General features: G+C 40.5%; 1 long non-coding RNA gene across 1 annotated transcript in view; it reads left to right on the forward strand.

Moving 5' to 3' along the window:
• LOC103093258 (uncharacterized) overlaps positions 1-18,286 on the forward strand; it is a 57,773-nt gene extending 39,487 nt beyond the window's left edge. The window contains exon 3 of the long non-coding RNA XR_001625149.2: positions 18,152-18,286. This is a non-coding gene — a long non-coding RNA (uncharacterized LOC103093258). The remainder of the gene's footprint in view (positions 1-18,151) is intronic.
• The last annotated feature ends 816 nt before the right edge of the window (positions 18,287-19,102 follow it).

Raw genomic sequence — 19,102 nt, forward strand, 5'->3', positions numbered from 1 at the left:
AGTTTTCTTTCCACCCCCTCACTTCATTCCACCCCCTTGGAAAATAGAGAACTAAAGAGATGAAGCCTCCAGTTCACCTTCATCCGTCAAGTCAGTGGCCAATCCGGGAGGAGCCCCCAGGTTTCCCAAGCATTTCCTTATTGTTCATTCAAGCTTTTTTGGCTTGAGAACAACCCGTGGACTCATTTCAGTTTGTGAGACTGAGGAGGGCAACCAAGCAGTTACAGGTGCTTTGGGCACAAGAATAGGAAGACAGAGGAGACCATGATCTAGGAAGGAAAAATATTCAGCGGCAGCCAGAGACTTCTCACAGGTTGCCAAAGAGAAAGGAGTAGGCGAGCGTTCATGGGCTCTTGTCGTGAGAAGACAGACTAGCCCATGCATGGTCTATGCCAGTGGTCCTCAAAGCGGGCTCCCAGAAACCCTTTGGAGTCTGCCAGGTGAAAAACTTTTCATAACAATTCGAAGACAGTTCAACCTCCAAAACAGCAAATATTGGTAGAGATAACCTGCATTAAAAAATTCTTTGAGGTATTCTTCAATCATTTCTAAGAGGACACACGAAGGGACTCTGAGACCAAAAGTAAGAACCATTGACCTTTGCTATCAGCATGGAGGAAGGAAGAGTGATATCATGGAAGGTGAGCTGACCTTTAAGATCGACTAGTTTGAGTCCAGGGTCTGCCTCCCCTCCCCTCCTGGGCCCTCAGTTTATCAAGGAAGTGGTAGAAGAAAAGGAAACAGATGGGTCCTCGAATAACATAGAGGACATCCTTCTAGGACCTCTTGGTAGCACAGGTGAAGCAAGGAATTACTAAATGGAGTGCCATCAGGTGGCAATTATGAGGCTCAGTGGATAGAGTGCAGGACACGGAGTCAGGAAGACCAGAGTTCAAATCTGGCCTCAGAGCCTTACTAGCAGTATGATCCTGGGCAGGTCACTGAACCCTGTTTGCCTCAGTTTCCTCATTTGTGAAATGAGCTGAACAACAAAATTTAGGAGAGGCAGAAAGTGGGAATGGATCTGTGGGACAGATGATGGGGCATGAGTACAGGGACTATGTTAATATGGGGGTAATAATATGCTGGCCATGTCCACAATCCTAGCTGTGTGAGCTTGGGCAAATCTCTTAACTTCTCTGAGATTAATTTGATCATTTGGAAAGTGGGGGAGGAGTGGACTTGAACGTCTCTCCCAGTTCTAAATCCCAATGTTCCTACCTCTAGCTATCTCTCCTTCCCTCTCCATTGCACTGAGTGCAGCTGCTCAGAGGAATCTGGGTTGGGAGTGGGTCAGGGGAGCCCACACACAGAGTACACCAGAATTGGAAGAATAAATGATAAAACTTTGATAGGATCCAGCTCAGAGCCATTTATCTGATTTGGACTGGCTGAGCTTATTCCCTATTTTCCAGTGATAAGACAGCAACTCTTTAAGACCATATTATTATAGGACAGCTGCTGATCTGAACTGAATTGGTAGAGGGAGTAGTGACGCTGCCAATTTCCCATACCAACCACAGGAAGAGAGACAGACAGAGACAGACAGAGAGAAAGAGAGAAACAGGGACAGACAAAGGGAGCAAGATAGAGACTGGGAGAAATAGAGACAGACAGAGATAGAGCTAGAGACAGACATAGTGAGAGACAGAGAATAAGCATCTTATGGTGGACACAGGGAAGACAAAAGGTAGCATTTGCCTTCCCCAAACCTCACGCAATCCTGATTCTGGGTTTTCACAGATGGAATATGTCAAAGAGAAAGCCCCATCCCTTTGCTACTTTCTACTCCTACTCTCCTGATACCAGTCCCCCACCAGTCATCCTAGATGTCTTTTGTCCTGCTCTTTTCATTTGGGTTTCTTTGTGATATTGTTGATTCTTGCATTTGCTCCTACCTGTCTGGCTACTCCTTAGTGTCCTTTGTTGGATCAATATTAACTTTGTTCCCTAACTCTGAGTGTACCCCAAGACTTGGCCCTGGGCTCTCTTTTTTCCCCATACTCTCTCACTTGGTGATCTCATCAACCCCCATTGGCTTAGCTTCCCCAGAAACAGATAGTACAATCAAAAGAGTGATGGACCTGGAGTCTGGAAGACCCGAGTTAAAATCCAGACTCAGGCTAGTTTGTGACACTGGGCAAATCACGTAACCTCTATTTGTCTCAGCTTTCCTTAATTTTAAAATGGAGATAATAATAGCACCTATTTCCCAGGCTTATTGTGGGGATAAAAATGTATAATATTTGTCAATATTACAGGCATGGTGCCCAGTACATAGTAGTGCTTAATAAATGCTCATTTCCTTTCTTCCTTCTAGGAAATTGATTCCCAGACCCATATATCCAGTCCTAATCTTTCTGCCATAAACTCCAGTTCCATAATCACCAGCCATCTACTATACATTTTGAATTGGGTAACTTGTGGGCATCTCTAATTCAACATGTACAAAATCCCAACCTCCTCCCTCTTCCAAAATTTCCTATTGTTGATGGCACCACCAATCTTTCACCTTAGTGTTGTTTTGATTCCTCTCTCACCACATATGTCCAGTCACTTGTCAGATTTGATTATTTCTACATCTACATCTCCTTCCTTCCTTCCTCCCTCCCTTCCTCCCTCCCTTCCTCCCTCCCTTCCTTCCTTCCTTCCTTCCTTCCTTCCTTCCTTCCTTCCTTCCTTCCTTCCTTCCTTCCTTCCTTCCTTCCTTCCTTCCTTCCTTCCTTCCTTCCTTCCTTCCTTCCTTCCTTCCTTCCTTCCTTCCTTCTCTAAGACAGAAGGACATATGGCATGTCACTCTTCACATAATCTATAGTTCAGCCAAATGGCCTTCCTACTGTATGACTCTCCAACTTCTGTCTTCAGTGTCTTTGAACTGGCCATCCCCCATGCCTAGACTATATTCCTTCATCATCTCTGCTTCCTGGAATCCTTGGTTTCCTTCAAGTTGCTGTCCAATTGTCATCTACCACCAGAGGGTTTCCCTGGTCTCCTTAGCTGCCAGTGCCTCCCTTTTCCTCATCTGTGTTTTATAGGCACCTGTCTGCATATGTTCTCTCTTCTATTTGAATGTGATCTCCTTCAGTGTATAGATTGTCTCATTTTTGTCATTGTATCCCCAGGGTCTAGTATATGCCTAGAGCATAGTAGACACCACATGGCTTGCCGAGAGATCTTTTTGAACTCACAGAGACTTAGCTCTCTCCAGAAGATGCCACATTCTCATTCTGAAACACTGGTTGTGCCTTCTCTTATGTCTACTCTGTCTTCACACCCACACCCTGAACCAGGAGTAAAAAGTCAAGTCAGAATAGCTTTCACTTCCCTTGCCCTTTCTATTTTTTCTTTCAGTCTTACACAGGAACCTCTTCTCTTTTGAGCTTCATTCCACCCATCGTTGGTTTGGTCCAGTTCTTTGTGGCTGTATTCTCTTGGCCTTCATATCACTCTGTCTTCTTTCTCAAGAAGTTCATTAAGCCTTTCCTCCACTCCAAACTCTGCACTCAAACATAGGGTCTTCATTATGCTCATTGATCTCTCCTTGAATAATCTGGTCTCACCATTTTTCTACCTTAACTGCTATGACCTAAACCTTTGCTTCAGACATCCATTGGGTAGACATCCTCTAGAATCCACCATCACCTAATACTTTTTCATCTTTTCTTCTGGTTTGCTCTTCTTCATCCTCAGTTCTGATTTCCTCCATTCCTCCCATTTTCCAAGACCACCATCATCCCTGGTCTTGTTTCTCTTTTCTCTCTTACTACTTGTGACACTATGAGTCAGTCAAGTCAACATGCATTGACCCCAACCCTTGGATGCCTCTTGTGTATTACCATTCATACGCTGCCAAGCTTCAGCCTTGGCAACTCCTACCATCAGCTTTTTCCTTTTATTTCTCCCTTTTGGACTCACATTCTTCAGGGGACAAATCTTTTCTTTTCCTTGCCAACCCTTCCCCCTGCCTTTTTGCAGATGACCTAGACTTCTACTTTAGTGAAAAAAATCAGGGTCATCATTCATGAACACTCTCATCTCTCTTCCCGCAGAACCAAAAATCCAACTACCTTTCCATACTTTCTGAGCAAGAGGAAGCCCTTTTCCTGAAAAGGTTAATTAATGTCTTTCTATCTCCTTGATTTTACCCTCTCTAATTTCTTTCACATTCAGACTTTCTTTATGTATAGATTTTTTCTCCTTCTGTCCATAAATATGTCCAAGTCTTCCAACATATTCTTTTTCAAACTCCTTCACTTATTTTGAAATCTTTTCAGCATATCGTCCTACATTTCTCTCTCCTGACAAAAGTTGAGGATAATCTTTCCTTCCTTAGTTTCTTTGATATTGCTCTCCTGATGCTCGTCCTGGTGATTCTTGACATTCTTTCTCAGGCTCCAATTGCTGGATCAGCATATACTTCTTGCTCCCTAACCTGGGCTCTCTTCTCATTTCTCTCTTCATATTTTCTCTCTTTTTAAAATCCTTCCCTTCCATCTTAGAATCAATACTGTGGACGGGTTCCAAGTCAGAAGAGCAGAAAGGACTGGGCAATGGGGGCTAAGTGACTTGCTCAGGGCCACACATGCTTTAAAATGACTTGAATCCTGGCTCTCTATACCTAGCTGCCCTCCCTCCCTGCCCCCAACCACATTGTTGGTGTTCTTTCTTTCTTCAGATCATTTCATATCTACTCATCAGGAAGCTAGGTAGTACAGTGGATAGAACCCTGGACCTGAAATCAGGAAGACCTGAATTCAAATCCAGCCCCAGATACTTACTAGCTATACATATCTGGTCAATTCATTTAACCTTTGGCTGCCTCAGTTTATCATCTGTAAAATGAGGATCATAGCACCTCCCTCTTAAGGTTGTTATGAGCATAAAATGAGAGAATATTTGTAAAATATTTTGTAAAACTTAGAGAGCTTAAAATGTTTGCTATTATTATTATCTTTTTTCTCTATCGTTTCCCCCAGTGGAATAAAAAGGGCAATGGTTGTCTAGTTTTTGGTCCTGTGCATAATTAGTACTTAATAAATTAATTAAACAGCATATAACATGATTCAAGGGTTATTAGGAAGACCTTCCTGCCTCTCAAATATCTCCTTTATTTTATATATGTATTTGTGTACATATTATATATACATACATGTACATGGATATAGAAATATTTCTAAAGTATGCACATATGTGTATATAAATGTCATAAATATATACATAACTGCATAAATATGTATAAATGTAAAAATCTATAATTTGTACACAAAATAAATACATAAATAAATAAATAAATATAAATATATTAAAAAATGGAATTGAAATTCCATAATCAGAGATTCATCCTTTTTTTTTAAATCCCTTGCCTTTTGCCTTAGAATCAAGACCATGTATTGGTTCCAAGGCAGAAGAACAGTAAGGACTAGACAATGGGGGTTAAGTGACTTTCCCAGTGTCCCACAGCTAGGAAGTGTCTTAGGTCAGATTTGTACTCAGGACCTCCCATCTCTAGGTCTGGCTCTCCATCCACTGAGCTACCCAGCTAGTCCCCCATTCATCCTTTGGGGTTTCAATTTTGCCCCATATTGAAATGCACACAAATCCCTCCTACTACAGGAGGGGTCACATATGATCTCTATACATTAGTATAAATTAATTATCAGATTGCTTTTTCTCTGTGGTTGAAATGAGAATTTGAGGGTCCCAGAGCTTCCCCCTTACCTTCTAGGCTCTGTTCGACAGTGTCCTAAGAATCTAGGTAGAGCTAAATTGGACTATTTTTCAAGGAACTGAAACTAGAAAACACCCAAACAATGGGAGGGAGCCTTGCTGGGAATGGAAAGGATGAATTTTTTTTTTCTTTCACTCCAGTAGTTGCTAGACATCTCTCATGGAGCTTTAGTAAAAAATAATATCTTTCATCATCTGTAAAAAGATTTTCTTAAAAAGTTGAATCATCCATAGTTCTGATGCAAGCCATTGCTTCTGAGTCCCCGTATGCTGCTGCCCCGCTCTCCTTTCTGCAAACTCAAAGCTCTGTTAGACAGAGACAGGGCCTCTGAATTAATTATCCAGTCTTGGCATGTCCCTGGCAGGGTCTGGAATTGGGAAGGGAGACCCTCAGGGACTGGAAGAAACAGACTGTTTCTTGCATCTTCCAAAACTGACTTTTAGCAAGTGGTTTCCCCTGTGGCCTGCTATCATGTTCCTCTAAAGCTACTCCTTTGTCACCAGCGAGCTTAAATTTAGCTGATGTTTTTCCTTACACTTGGGGAAGTGTTGACTTCGTGCCCTTTAGGGCGAGGGCAGGGCGACAAAAGGTGTCTTCATTTCTTGCGCAGTGACATGGGAAGCTCAGACTTCTGCAAGTTTCTGATTTGAAAAAAAAAAGGAGAGAAAATGGCTTGTTTACAGGAACGGCATTGGATTCTTTTGCCAGAGAAAAAATAGCAGACCAGTGGTTTGAAAACTATGGGCTGGAGATGAACCAGAAAGGATCCAGGATGCCATGAACAGGCAAATGTTCCTTTTGGAATGCCAAGTATCTCATACATATATGTAGTATTATTTTTTAAATTTAATTAATTAATTAATTTAGAATATTTTCCCATGGTTACAAGATTCATGTTCTTTTCCTTCTCTCCTCCCCCCAAGCCCAGTCAATGTGCAATTCCACTGGGTTTTACATGTGTCATTAATCAAGGCCTATTTTCATATTATTGGTATTTGCACTAGGGTGATCATTTAGAGTTGTAGTATTCTTTTTCAATTGTATGTAGATGCTATTGTGATTCAATTTATAGATACTATTAGGATAAAATTATCAATAGATGCTATAGTGATGAAATTATAAATTAATTTAAAAGCACTATTGAATTCAGAGTCACTTTTTGTCAACATGTATTTTCTCCATCAATGGATACTGATAGTATAGCTATTACTATGGGATAAGTTTTTCGACTGTTAAGGGGTAAAATTAGGGTTGTTGACTGAATATATTATATTAGTGGTCGCCAGGGATTAAAATTCAATCCCAATGAAATACTCAAGTCAGTTTGGGATTTTTATGGTGGTTTAATTACAATAGAAGGAAGAAATTAAGAAGAGAGAAAGGAAAGGGAATTGGATTGCTCTGGCAAGCCAATAGGAGTTCAGAGGCCTAGGCCAAGGGGCCTTCTCAATCTAGCTTGGCTTCCAGCCATGAGGCCTCCTCTGAGATGAGAGGTCTCCTCAGAGGATAGTTTCATTTAGAAGGTAAAGGAAAAGAGGAATCAACCTAAACCGCTCACCAAAGTCAGTCAGGGAAGATGCCGCACCTAAACCACTCTACAAAGCTTCTCCTGCAAGCACACTAAGCATGCCACCATGAGCTCCCAAGGTGGAAAGAGACAGGCTGGAAAGAGGAAGTGATGCCAAATATATAGACAAATATATAGACAGTTCTTTACATCACTTCCTGAGTCTCACATGTACCAATGGTAGCTTAAGCTTGACTTAGGACAGCCCAGGGGGTCTGTCAGTTTTTTCTGATTTGTCACTTGCTAGCACATGCGGGTCATAGGCCACCCTCCTCAACACTTAATCCTTATGTAGGGGTGTATACATTACAGGTTGCTAGAATTCTAAAGACTAAGTAGGATGGAGAAAACCTAAAATTCACACAACCTTAAAAAGAAGTTCTTATTCCCCACCCTGCCAAAGGGTTGGAAATCACCCCCACCCTCCCATAGACTGCCTCATCCTTTTGGGTGATTTGTCTATTTTCCTCTGCCTTTATCCCAGAAACCCATTCCACTGTCAAGTCAAATCATCATGCCAACAAGCATTTATTACACACCTATGATGCTGCCAGGCACCACGAAGAAACCTTCATGAAGCATATATTTGAGACAGATAATGCAAGAATTGGGCAAAAATGATGTCTGTTGGAGCCTGGAGACTTGGGGACTGTGGCAGACCTTGGCATTAGGGGTCAGAGCTTGTCTACAGAAGTCACAGAGCCATGGTTCTAGTATGAGGGATGGGACAGTGACAGACCTTGATGCTGCCTTCCCAACAACTGCACTCCTTTGAAGGCTGCTAGCTCCGGCTTTCCGATTGTTTGGTTAAACACTAATGACCACTTGACCAAGAATCTTTGCTGGGCAGAATTATTTTCCAGAGAGAGAGCAGTTCTTTGTTAGTAGGGAGAGGAGGGGGAGAAGTGACTCTGGAGCTGGTCAGGAACAAATGAATTTGTGGTTGAGATGGAGGGAGATGTCAGGGTAATTGCCTGGGAGTTTTATTTGGTGCCCACTAGCCTGCAGCTTCAAGTTTTCTGTTGATTATTTCTTATTTATGCTGTGAACCAGCTGGCTGCCATAGGGTCTAAGTCCTATTTGTCCTCACAACTGTCGCCAAGGTAAACAAAATAACAGAGAAAGACCGGATGAAAGTGGGCAGCATCTTAGATCTGGAGCTTTTTGTGGATGGAGCCTTGGGAGAGGTGGCTGAATGATACATCCCCCTGGGATAGCCTGGGGGCAGGTGAGGCAAACCTGCACATCTGCAGGGGGGAGTGAGGTTCTCGGTATATATGTGTGTGAGGCAGGAAGTGAATAAACTAAGGACAGTAGGGAGAGCTGTGTGCCAAAGAGATGAGGACAGTGGGAGCCAGAGAGCCTAAGCATAGCCATTTGTTATCTGTAATTAAATTTAGCTAATTTCATTCTGTGGCACTGAGCCAAGGAATCAGGGTTCTCAAAAAATGTTATTATCTCATCCCCTTTTGTGAAAATGTCATCATGGTTCAAATGGAACTGGAAGAAAGGACATTTTTGAGATGTTCCTGGTCCCATAAATGGATTGTGTTCTGTTCCTTTGGCAATAAAGTCGTTCTAATGTCAGGGCCTCTAGGAGCTGATTTAGATGAAATGTTACATTTGTACAATGATTCGGGGGACAGACTAGAAAGTGATTTTTCTGGATGAATATAAGAATTGAAAGTGAGCAACTGACTGAGAGATCAGACAGACCTGAGCCCTCAGGGGGCCTTGGCAATTTCTGTTCACAAACTAGTTATGACCATTTCTTTTTATATGTTTGCCCCTCTGGGGGAACAAGTTAGAAAAATGGACACATAAACCTGAGCCAGGATCTCGGTTTTGGGAAATGGATATAGCATTTAAGCCAATCATTGAGAATATGTCTGCCTGAAAATATTGGTCTGCTGCCATTTTGTTTCAGGAAGGAAGACCTGCCCACAAATGGGCCAATCACCCATCTTGATACTGATTATTGGCACCAGAAATTAGCCAAAATCCATCAGTTCTTTTGAACATTATCTTGGAATAAAAAAAGATGCCAACAGTTGAGCTGAAGCACAGATCTGACTTTATTTGGATTTTTTTTTAACAATTTATATAATTTATTAAGCATGTAGTAAATAAACACACATTTAAGTTCTCATTAAAAATAGATTTGAAAGCCATCCTTGCAGAATTCTGCATATCTCATGATATATATCACATTAGTTGGCAGTACAAAGTCATTATGACATTAACAGGCATTTGTTCACTAACCGAAACCTTTACAAGGCATGTAAGAGAATCAAATCTGCTTTTAAATAGCTTTTTTTTTAAAAATATATTTTATTTGATCATTTCCAAGCATTATTCGTTAAAGACATAGATCATTTTCTTTTCCTCCCTCCCACCCCCCATAGCCGACGCGTAAGTCCACTGGGCATTAGATGTTTTCTTGATTTGAACCCATTGCTTTGTTGATAGTATTTGCATTAGAGTGTTCATTTAAAGTCTATCCTCTGTCATGTCCCCTCAACCTCTGTATTCAGGCAGTTGCTTTTTCTCGGTGTTTCCACTCCCATAGTTTATCCTTTGCTTATGAATGGTGTTTTTTTTTCTCCTGGATCCCTGAAAGTTGTTCAGGGACATTACACCGCCACTAATGGAGAAGTCCATTACGTTCGATGATACCACAGTGTATTAGTCTCTGTGTACAATGTTCTCCTGGTTCTGCTCCTCTCGCTCTGCATCACTTCCTGGAGGTTGTTCCAGTCTCCATGGAACTTCTCCACTTTATTATTCCTTTGAGCACAATAGTATTCCATCACCAACATATACCACAGTTTGTTCAGCCATTCCCCAATTGATGGGCATCCCCTCGTTTTCCAGTTTTGGGCCACCACAAAGAGCGCAGCTATGAATATTTTTGTACAAGTCTTTGTGTCCATTATCTCTTTGGGGTACAGACCCAGCAGTGCTATGGCTGGGTCAAAGGGTAGATATTCTTTTGTCGCCCTTTGGGCATAGTTTCAAATTGCCCTCCAGAATGGCTGGATCAGTTCACAACTCCACCAGCAATGAATTAATGTCCCTACTTTGCCACATCCCCTCCAGCATTCATTACTTTCCTTTGCTGTTATGTTAGCCAATCTGCTAGGTGTGAGGTGATACCTCAGAGTTGTTTTGATTTGCATCTCTCTGATTATAAGAGATGTAGAACACTTCTTCATGTGCTTGTTAATAGTTTTGATTTCTTTATCTGAGAACTGCCTATCCATTTCCCTTGCCCATTTATCAATTGGAGAATGGCTTGATTTTTTGTACAATTGATTTAGCTCATTATAAATATGAGTAATTAAACCTTTGTCAGAGGTTTCTATGAAGATTTTTTCCCAATTTGTTGTTTCCCTTCTGATTTTAGTTATATTGGTTTTGTTTGTACAAAAGCTTTTTAGTTTGATGTAGTCAAAATTATTTATTTTACATTTTGTGATTCTTTCTATATCTTGCTTGGTTTTAAAGCCTTTCCCCTCCCAAAGGTCTGACATGTATACGATTCTGTGTTTACCCAATTTACTTATGGTTTCCTTCTTTATGTTTAAGTCACTCACCCATTTTGAATTTATCTTGGTGTAGGGTGTGAGGTGTTGATCTATTCCTAGTCTCTCCCACACTGTCTTCCAATTTTCCCAGCAGTTTTTATCGAATAGTGGATTTTTGTCCCAAAAGCTGGGATCTTTGGGTTTATCGTATACTGTCTTGCTGAGGTCGTTTTCCCCCAGTCTATTCCACTGATCTTCCTTTCTGTTTCTTAGCCAGTACCAAATTGTTTTGATGACTGCTGCTTTGTAATATAGTTTGAGGTCTGGGACTGCAAGGCCCCCATCATATGTGGTTTTTTTCATTATTTCCCTGGATATCCTTGATCTTTTGTTCTTCCAAATGAACTTTGTTATGGTTTTTTTCTAAATCAGTGAAGAAGTATTTTGGTAGTTCAATGGGTATGGCACTAAATAGATAAATAAGTTTGGGTAGGATGGTCATTTTTATTATATTGGCTCGTCCTATCCATGAGCAGTTAATGTTTTTCCAATTGTTCAAGTCTAATTTTAGTTGTGTGGCGAGTGTTTTGTAGTTGTGTTCATATAGTTCTTGTGTTTGTCTTGGGAGATAGATTCCTAGGTATTTTATTTTGTCTAAGGTGATTTTGAATGGGATTTCTCTTTCTAGTTCTTGCTGCTGAGCTGTGTTGGAGATATATAGAAAAGCTGATGATTTATGTGGGTTTATTTTGTATCCTGCAACTTTGCTAAAGTTGTTGATTATTTCAATTAGCTTTTTGGTTGAATCTCTAGGATTCTTTAAGTAGACCATCATGTCATCCGCAAAGAGTGATAACTTGGTCTCCTCCTTGCCTATTCTGATACCTTCAATTTCTTTATCTTCTCTAATTGCTACTGCTAGTGTTTCTAGTACAATGTCAAATAGTAGAGGTGATAATGGGCATCCTTGTTTCACTCCTGATCTTATTGGGAATGCATCTAGTTTATCCCCATTGCAGATGATATTAGCTGTTGGTTTTAGATATATACTGTTTATTATTTTTAGGAATGACCCTTCTATTCCTATGCTTTCTAGTGTTTTTAATAGGAATGGGTGTTGTATTTTATCAAAGGCTTTTTCTGCATCTATTGAGATAATCATGTGGTTCTTGCTAGTTTGCTTGTTGATGTGGTCAATTATGTGGATGGTTTTCCTAATGTTGAACCAGCCCTGCATCCCTGGTATGAATCCTACTTGATCATGGTGAATGATCCTTCTGATCACTTGCTGGAGTCTTTTTGCTAGTATCCTATTTAAAATTTTTGCATCTATATTCATTAGGGAGATTGGTCTATAGTTTTCTTTCTCTGTTTTTGACCTGCCTGGTTTTGGAATCAGTACCATGTTTGTGTCGTAAAAGGAGTTTGGTAGAACTCCCTCTTTGCTTATTATGTCAAATAGTTTGTATAGTATTGGGGTTAACTGTTCTCTGAATGTTTGATAGAATTCACAGGTGAATCCATCAGGCCCTGGGGATTTTTTCTTAGGAAGTTCTTTGATGGCTTGATGGATTTCAATTTCTGATATGGGATTATTTAAGAATTCTATTTCCTCTTCTGTTAGTCTAGGCAGTTTGTATTTTTGTATATATTCATCCATTTCTCCTAAATTGGTGTATTTATTGCCATATAATTGGGCAAAGTAATTTCTAATGATTGCCTTAATTTCCTCCTCATTGGAGGTGCTGTCCCCCTTTTCATCTTTAATGCTGTGAATTTGCTTTTCTTCCTTCCTTTTTTAAATTAGATTGACCAGTACTTTGTCTATTTTGTTTGTTTTTTCAAAGTACCGGCTTCTTGTCTTATTTATTAAATCAATAGTTCTATCACTTTCGATTTTATTAATTTCTCCCTTAATTTTTAGGATTTCTAATTTGGTTTTCTGCTGGGGGTTTTTAATTTGATCGCTTTCGAGTTTTTTCAATTGCATTTCCAATTGATTGATCTCTGCTCTCCCTTGTTTGTTAATATGAGCTTTCAGGGATATGAATTTGCCTCTGATTACCGCTTTGGCTGCATCCCAAAAGGTTTGAAAGGATGTTTCGCCATTGTCATTTTCCTTGATGAAATTATTAATTGTTTCTATGATTTCTTCTTTAGCTAAACGGTTTTGGAGTATCATATTGTTTAATTTCCAATTGGTTTTAGATTTGGTTTTCCATGTACCATTACTAATCATTATTTTTATTGCCTTGTGATCTGAGAAGGCTGCATTCATTATTTCTGCTTTTTTGCATTTGTGTGCTATGTTTCTGTGACCTAATGTATGGTCAATTTTTGTGAATGTGCCATGTGGTGCTGAGAAGAAGGTGTATTCCTTTTTATCCCTATTTATTTTTCTCCATATGTCTATTAATTCTAATTTTTCTAAGATTTCATTCACTTCTTTTACCTCTTTCTTATTTATTTTTTGATTTGATTTATCTAAATTTGATAATGGTTGGTTTAAGTCTCCCACTAGTATGGTTTTATTGTCTATTTCTTCCTTCAATTCTCCTAGTTTCTCCATTAGAAATTTGGGTGCTATATTATTTGGTGCATACATGTTGATTAATGATATTTCCTCATTGTCTAGAGTCCCTTTTAACAAAATATAATTACCTTCCCTATCCCTTTTGATCAGGTCTATTTTTGCATTGGCTTTATCAGATATCATGATTACCACTCCTGCCTTCTTTCTATCAGTTGAGGCCCAGAAGGTCTTACTCCATCCTTTAATTCTGACCTTGTGGGTGTCAACCCGCCTCATGTGTGTTTCTTGAAGACAACATATGGTAGGGTTTTGGATTCTAATCCATTCTGCTATTCGTCTACGTTTTATGGGTGAGTTCATCCCATTCACGTTCAAAGTTATGATTGTCATTTGTGGACTCCCTGGCATTTTGATTGCCTTCCCTAATTCTAACCTTTTCTTCTTCGGCTCTACCTTTTAGTCCAGTGATTTACTTTGAATCAGTCCCCCTTGTCCCCTCCCTTGATGTTTCCCTTTTTAGTCCCTCCCTTTTTGTTCCCTCCCCCTCCCCCCTCTCTTTCCCTCCCTTTTTGTTCTCCCTCTCCCCCTCCCCCCCTTGGTTTTCCCTTCTCCTTACCCTTGTTGGGTAAGATAGAATTCAAGATCCCAATGGATCTGGATGTTTTTCCCTCTCAGAGTTGATTTCCCTGAGATTGAGGTTTAAGTAACCCCCCCCCCTCTCTTCCTCTCCTTCTTATAGGAGTTTTCTTCCCCTCCCCTTCCCCTGTGAATCTTTGTGTGAGAACCATTATTCTATTTGGTCTTTCTTTACCCCCTATTTATACATTACATTTTCCCCACATATTAGTATACATAGGTTGATATAAATGTAGTCCTTATAGAAGAGAGTTTGAGTAAAAGAAGATAACATTTTTCCCCTTTCCTTAATATTTACCTTTTCAGGTATTCCTTGCTCTTTGATTTTCGGTATCAAACTTTCCACAGAGCTCTGGTCTTTTCTTTGCAAAAAGTTGGAAGTCTTCTATTTTGTTGAATGCCCATACTTTCCCTTGGAAGTATATAGTCAGTTTTGCTGGGTAGCTGATTCTTGGTTGGAGACCCAGCTCTCTTGCCTTTCTGAAGATCATGTTCCATGCCTTACGATCATTCAGCGTAGAACTTGCAAGGTCTTGTGTGACCCTGATTGGCATTCCTTTATATCTAAATTGTCTTTTTCTGGCTTCCTGTAGGATTTTTTCTTTTGTTTGATAGCTTTGGAATTTGGCAATTACATTCCTGGGAGTTGTCTTTTGGGGGTTTAGTGTAGAAGGTGTTCTGTGAGCTCTGTCAGTGGATGTATTGCCCCCTTGTTCTAGAATCTCTGGGCAATTTTCTTTGATTATATCTTGTATCACCATGTCCAGTTTGGTGTTTATTTCTGGCTTTTCTGGGAGTCCAATTATTCTTAAATTTTCTCTTCTCCCCCTGTTTTCCAGATCTATCACCTTGTCGGTGAGATATTTTATGTTCTCTTCTAATTTCTTGGTGTTTTGGCTTTGCTTTATTAGTTCTTGCTTTAAAGCCTGGTTTTCTTTTACAGTTTGGTCAAACTGGTTTTGTAGATGCGTGAATTTCTTTTGCATCATTTCCCACTTTTCCTCCCAGAGGGCTTCCATCTTTTTGGTCCTTTCTGATTCAAATTCTTCATGGGTTTGTGGAGAGTTTCTATTTCCTTTGGAAGATTTTGGAGAATTTTCTTGTATATCTTCTTCTATCTGCTCTGTATTTTGTATTTTGGCTCCATAGAATGTGTCCAGAGTCGCCCCTTTCTTCTTATTTTTCTTGGTATTTTGGGGCTTCTGTGCTTCTGTGGAGTTTGTCATCTCTGAACGTGGAGGATTGGCTTTTCTTGTCTTTGTCTGGTGATCAGAGGCTTTAGTCCTGGGCAGATGTTGGTTCTATGAGCGTTCCCTGGGTTAAACTGAATATGCCTCACTGGAACTGGAATGGAAGGGTCGGACCACGAGGCCACACTCTCCCCCTGGCTCGATTTCCGGAAGTTGCCTTCAGAATCCCTGGCCGTGAGGCTGTTTCGTCGGCCTGCGGGGGGATGGGCTGCCGCTTCCCCAAGCTCCGAGAGCACAGACTTTCACTGAGACTTGGATAGCAGGATCCAGCCCTGAGGCTGTCTTGCCCGCCCTGAGGGTTGCTGTTGTTTTGACCAGCTCTCTGCAGCGGAGGCCCCAGGCAGTAACTTTCACCCGGACCGACCAGCTCTTTGCAGCGGAGGCCCCAGGCAGTAACTTTCACCCTGACCGACAGGCTCTCTGCAGCGGAAGCCCCAGGCAGTAACTTTCACCCGGACTGGGACTTGGGTAGAAGACCCTGAGGGTTGTTGTTCCTCAGACCCTGCTCTCTGAGCCCGGCGCCTTGGACTCTGCGCTCCTACCCCTGAGGTCCGAGGGATCTCGGGTTCTGGCTTTTAAGGGGAGCCGTACCTTTTGAACCGGGTCCAGGTCCAGGAGGAGGGTTCCCAGGGTCTGTGCTGTTGATCGTTTTGAATTTCGGCGCCTTAGGAGCTTCTAGTTTGAGATCGGTCGGGAAGGGTTTTCCGGAGATCTGAACTTCAGCTTTCTCTAAGCCGCCATCTTAACCGGAAGTCCCTTTATTTGGATTTTTAAAAGTCTCTTCTTTGTTCTTCTTTCCCCACCACAGCAATCCCAGTTGTTTGGCCTCCCCTTCATGAGGACAGTGTCTATAGCCTCTTTGCTACCAATTAACCACTAAACATTTATCAAGTACCTACTACCTTATGCATAGAAAATACAAAGACCAGACTGACTCAAGTGCTTACCCTCAAGGAACCTATATTCTATTGTGCTTTGGCCTCCATTTCATAAATATCTCATCCCATCCAAAAGCAACTTTGTGATTACTTTAAGCCTTTCTTTCATTGAACTATCAATTCTGGTCTTTCAGCTTTATTCAAATTCTAACCAAAGTCTAAGAAGAATTTATTTGATTATCCCCTCTAGAGCATCAATCTATTTCCAAAAGACCACTGGAAGGGATGAGGCCATTGAATGCCACATTCGTTGTGTTTAGAGAAACTAAGAAAATTTAGTAAAAGGAAAGAAAAGAAATAAAAGAACCCACCTAACATTTTTTATGGGTTGATTGCCATAAGCTTCCAAAAATCCATCACTGTAGTGTTGATTACTATAGGACTGGTCTTAGACAATGGGAATATGGTGGCTCCATAGAAGATTGGCTAAATCTACTCTTCCTAGTTTCCTTTAAATCTTGGATACCATACCATACCTACCATGAACTGTTAGAGACATCTTCTCCTAGAGCTTACCTTCCTTCTTTAGTGGGAGGGCGGGGGTGACTGAGGAAGGTAGTACACACTGACCACTTCCATGGTTCTACCCTAGTAAACTTAGCCCCTGGCCTTCCCCAATTCCTATCTTCTTCAAAAACCATTCTTCATTGTTAGCAAACTTTCTTTCATCCTAGGTTTCTTCCATATGACCTCCATTTTATTTATTTACTTTGACTTTATTTATATTAGGTTCATTGCATGGTAGTTTTATGAAGACACTCTGTTTCTTGTTACCCTCTCTAAGGCTAGATGTTCCTTTTCTTACATCTCCTGTATCCTGAGGCAACCCATTTTGCTTTTGGATAATTGATTGTTTGGAAGTTTTTTTTTTAATCTAGTACAAATCCCTCTCTTTGGAGCTTCTTCTCTCTGTTCCTAGCACTAAGGGAACAAGTCTAATATTCTTTCCACATGGCATTCCCACACATACTTGAAGACAGCTATCACATCACCTTCCCCCTCCCCTCTCTCCTCTTCATGTCTTCTACTCTCCAGACTAAACATTCCCTGTTGCTCTGACAGACCCATTAATTATTGCTTTTTGCACCTGGTTATTCAACTAGTTCTGTATCTATCTAATTGTATCAACATCGAGTGCCCATCTTTCTCTTTTGTCTACATTAGCACAAAAGGCTTGGGTAAATGTTTGGTTAAGATCTAGGTAAATATATCTACAGAATTTTCTTGTCCTGTTAGCCTGGTATTCTTGTAAGAAAATTAAATTAATTTAATAATTATTGGTCTGTTATTGACAAAGACATACTCTTATTAATTATTACTTCTCTTTCTAAACATTCACAGAGCATCCCTTTAATAATCTGTTCATGAATTTTGCTAGGAATCAGTCATGCTCACAAGCTTATGGTTTGATTATTCCCCTCTCTGCATTTAACAAATATTTAGTGAACACTTGTAGTGCACAAGGCTCAATGGGGTAAACAAAGATGAACAAGACATGGTCTCTGCCTAAGAAAGTTTATAGTCTAGGGGGCAGCTGGGTGGCTCAGTGGATTGAGAGTCAAGCCTAGAGATATACAGCATTGATTATAAAATGGAAGGTAAGAGTTTTTGTTTTTGTTTTTTAAAGAATGTCTAAAAGGAGAGAAAATGTCTACAAAAATGTATCCAAAGGATAAGGCAATAGATAGATAGATAGATAGATAGATAGATAGATAGATAGATAGATAGATAGATACAAATATATAAAGCCTGTGAATGGTACCTCACATTTGGACAGCATTATATGGTTTGCAAAGTACTTTTGCATCCTTTATCTCATTTGATTCTTACATCAAATTCATAGAGTGGTTCTGGTATTATGTTAAGAACTAAGGCTTATAGAGGATAATTGACTTGTCTAAAATCTCATGGCAAGTATGTCATAAAGCTCTGAAACTAGATCTTCTGATTCCAAGTCTAATCTTCCTTCCAGGACCGCATGCAGACTTTCTAAATCAATTGGAGTTCTAGGAGTTAAAGAGGGAGAAATCAAGAAGACATCATGGAAGAGGGGGAGAACAGGTAGGATTCTGATAGATGGAGATTCTTGGTGGAGCCTGTATGGAGTGGGAATGGCGGGGAGGATGGGAGCCAGAGAGAACCCTCTATGTGGAAGAAACATCAGGCACAAAAGTGCAAATGTCAGAGATTTCCAGGCTAAAGGGGTTCCTGGGTTCTCGGGGAGTTTCCTGGGACCAGTTTGGCGATTCTCAGAACCTCTGATTTGTCTTGACTCATCTGGCCTGAGCTGGAGAGGATGCAGGCAGCAGTTCTCAGGGACTTGGTTTCAGGTGAGAATATGGAAAACTGACATCCTGCAATGAATACTGTAGGGCAGGGAGGTGTGGGGCAGCCGAGTACCAGGTGTTGGGGAATGCCAAGGGCTCCTCATCGAATGCAGGGGAGGGAAGAAGTCTATTAAGGACGGCATAGGGATGATCATTTTAAACAGAGTGCTTTTTACAGTGTAGCCTTTCACCCAGTGAGAGCTACCATTAGAACTGTTATCATTCTTGTTGTGCTTTCTTAGGATTTCTATTTATACCATGAAGCAAAATTCCTATTGCCTACAAATTTCTGCGTATCATTTTGTTCACACACATGCATACTTGATATCCCCAAAGTCTTTTTGGAACTCCTAAAACGTTGTTTAAAGAGATCAAGGCTTAAAACCACGTTAAGATTTTGGGGATCCCCTATGTGTGTGTATATGCATAAATAATAATATTTAAATATGTGTAAATAACAATCAATAACATATAAAATATATGTATACATACATACATGTATGTCCACAGGCACATCAAAACTCTTACAGCTTAAAGCAGCCCTAAGACTTTGGGGATATTCTGTGTACATACACATGTGCATGTATGTATAGGCA

This window comes from Monodelphis domestica, chromosome 5 (assembly GCF_027887165.1).
Source record: "Monodelphis domestica isolate mMonDom1 chromosome 5, mMonDom1.pri, whole genome shotgun sequence".
NCBI classification, from domain to species: domain Eukaryota; kingdom Metazoa; phylum Chordata; class Mammalia; order Didelphimorphia; family Didelphidae; genus Monodelphis; species Monodelphis domestica.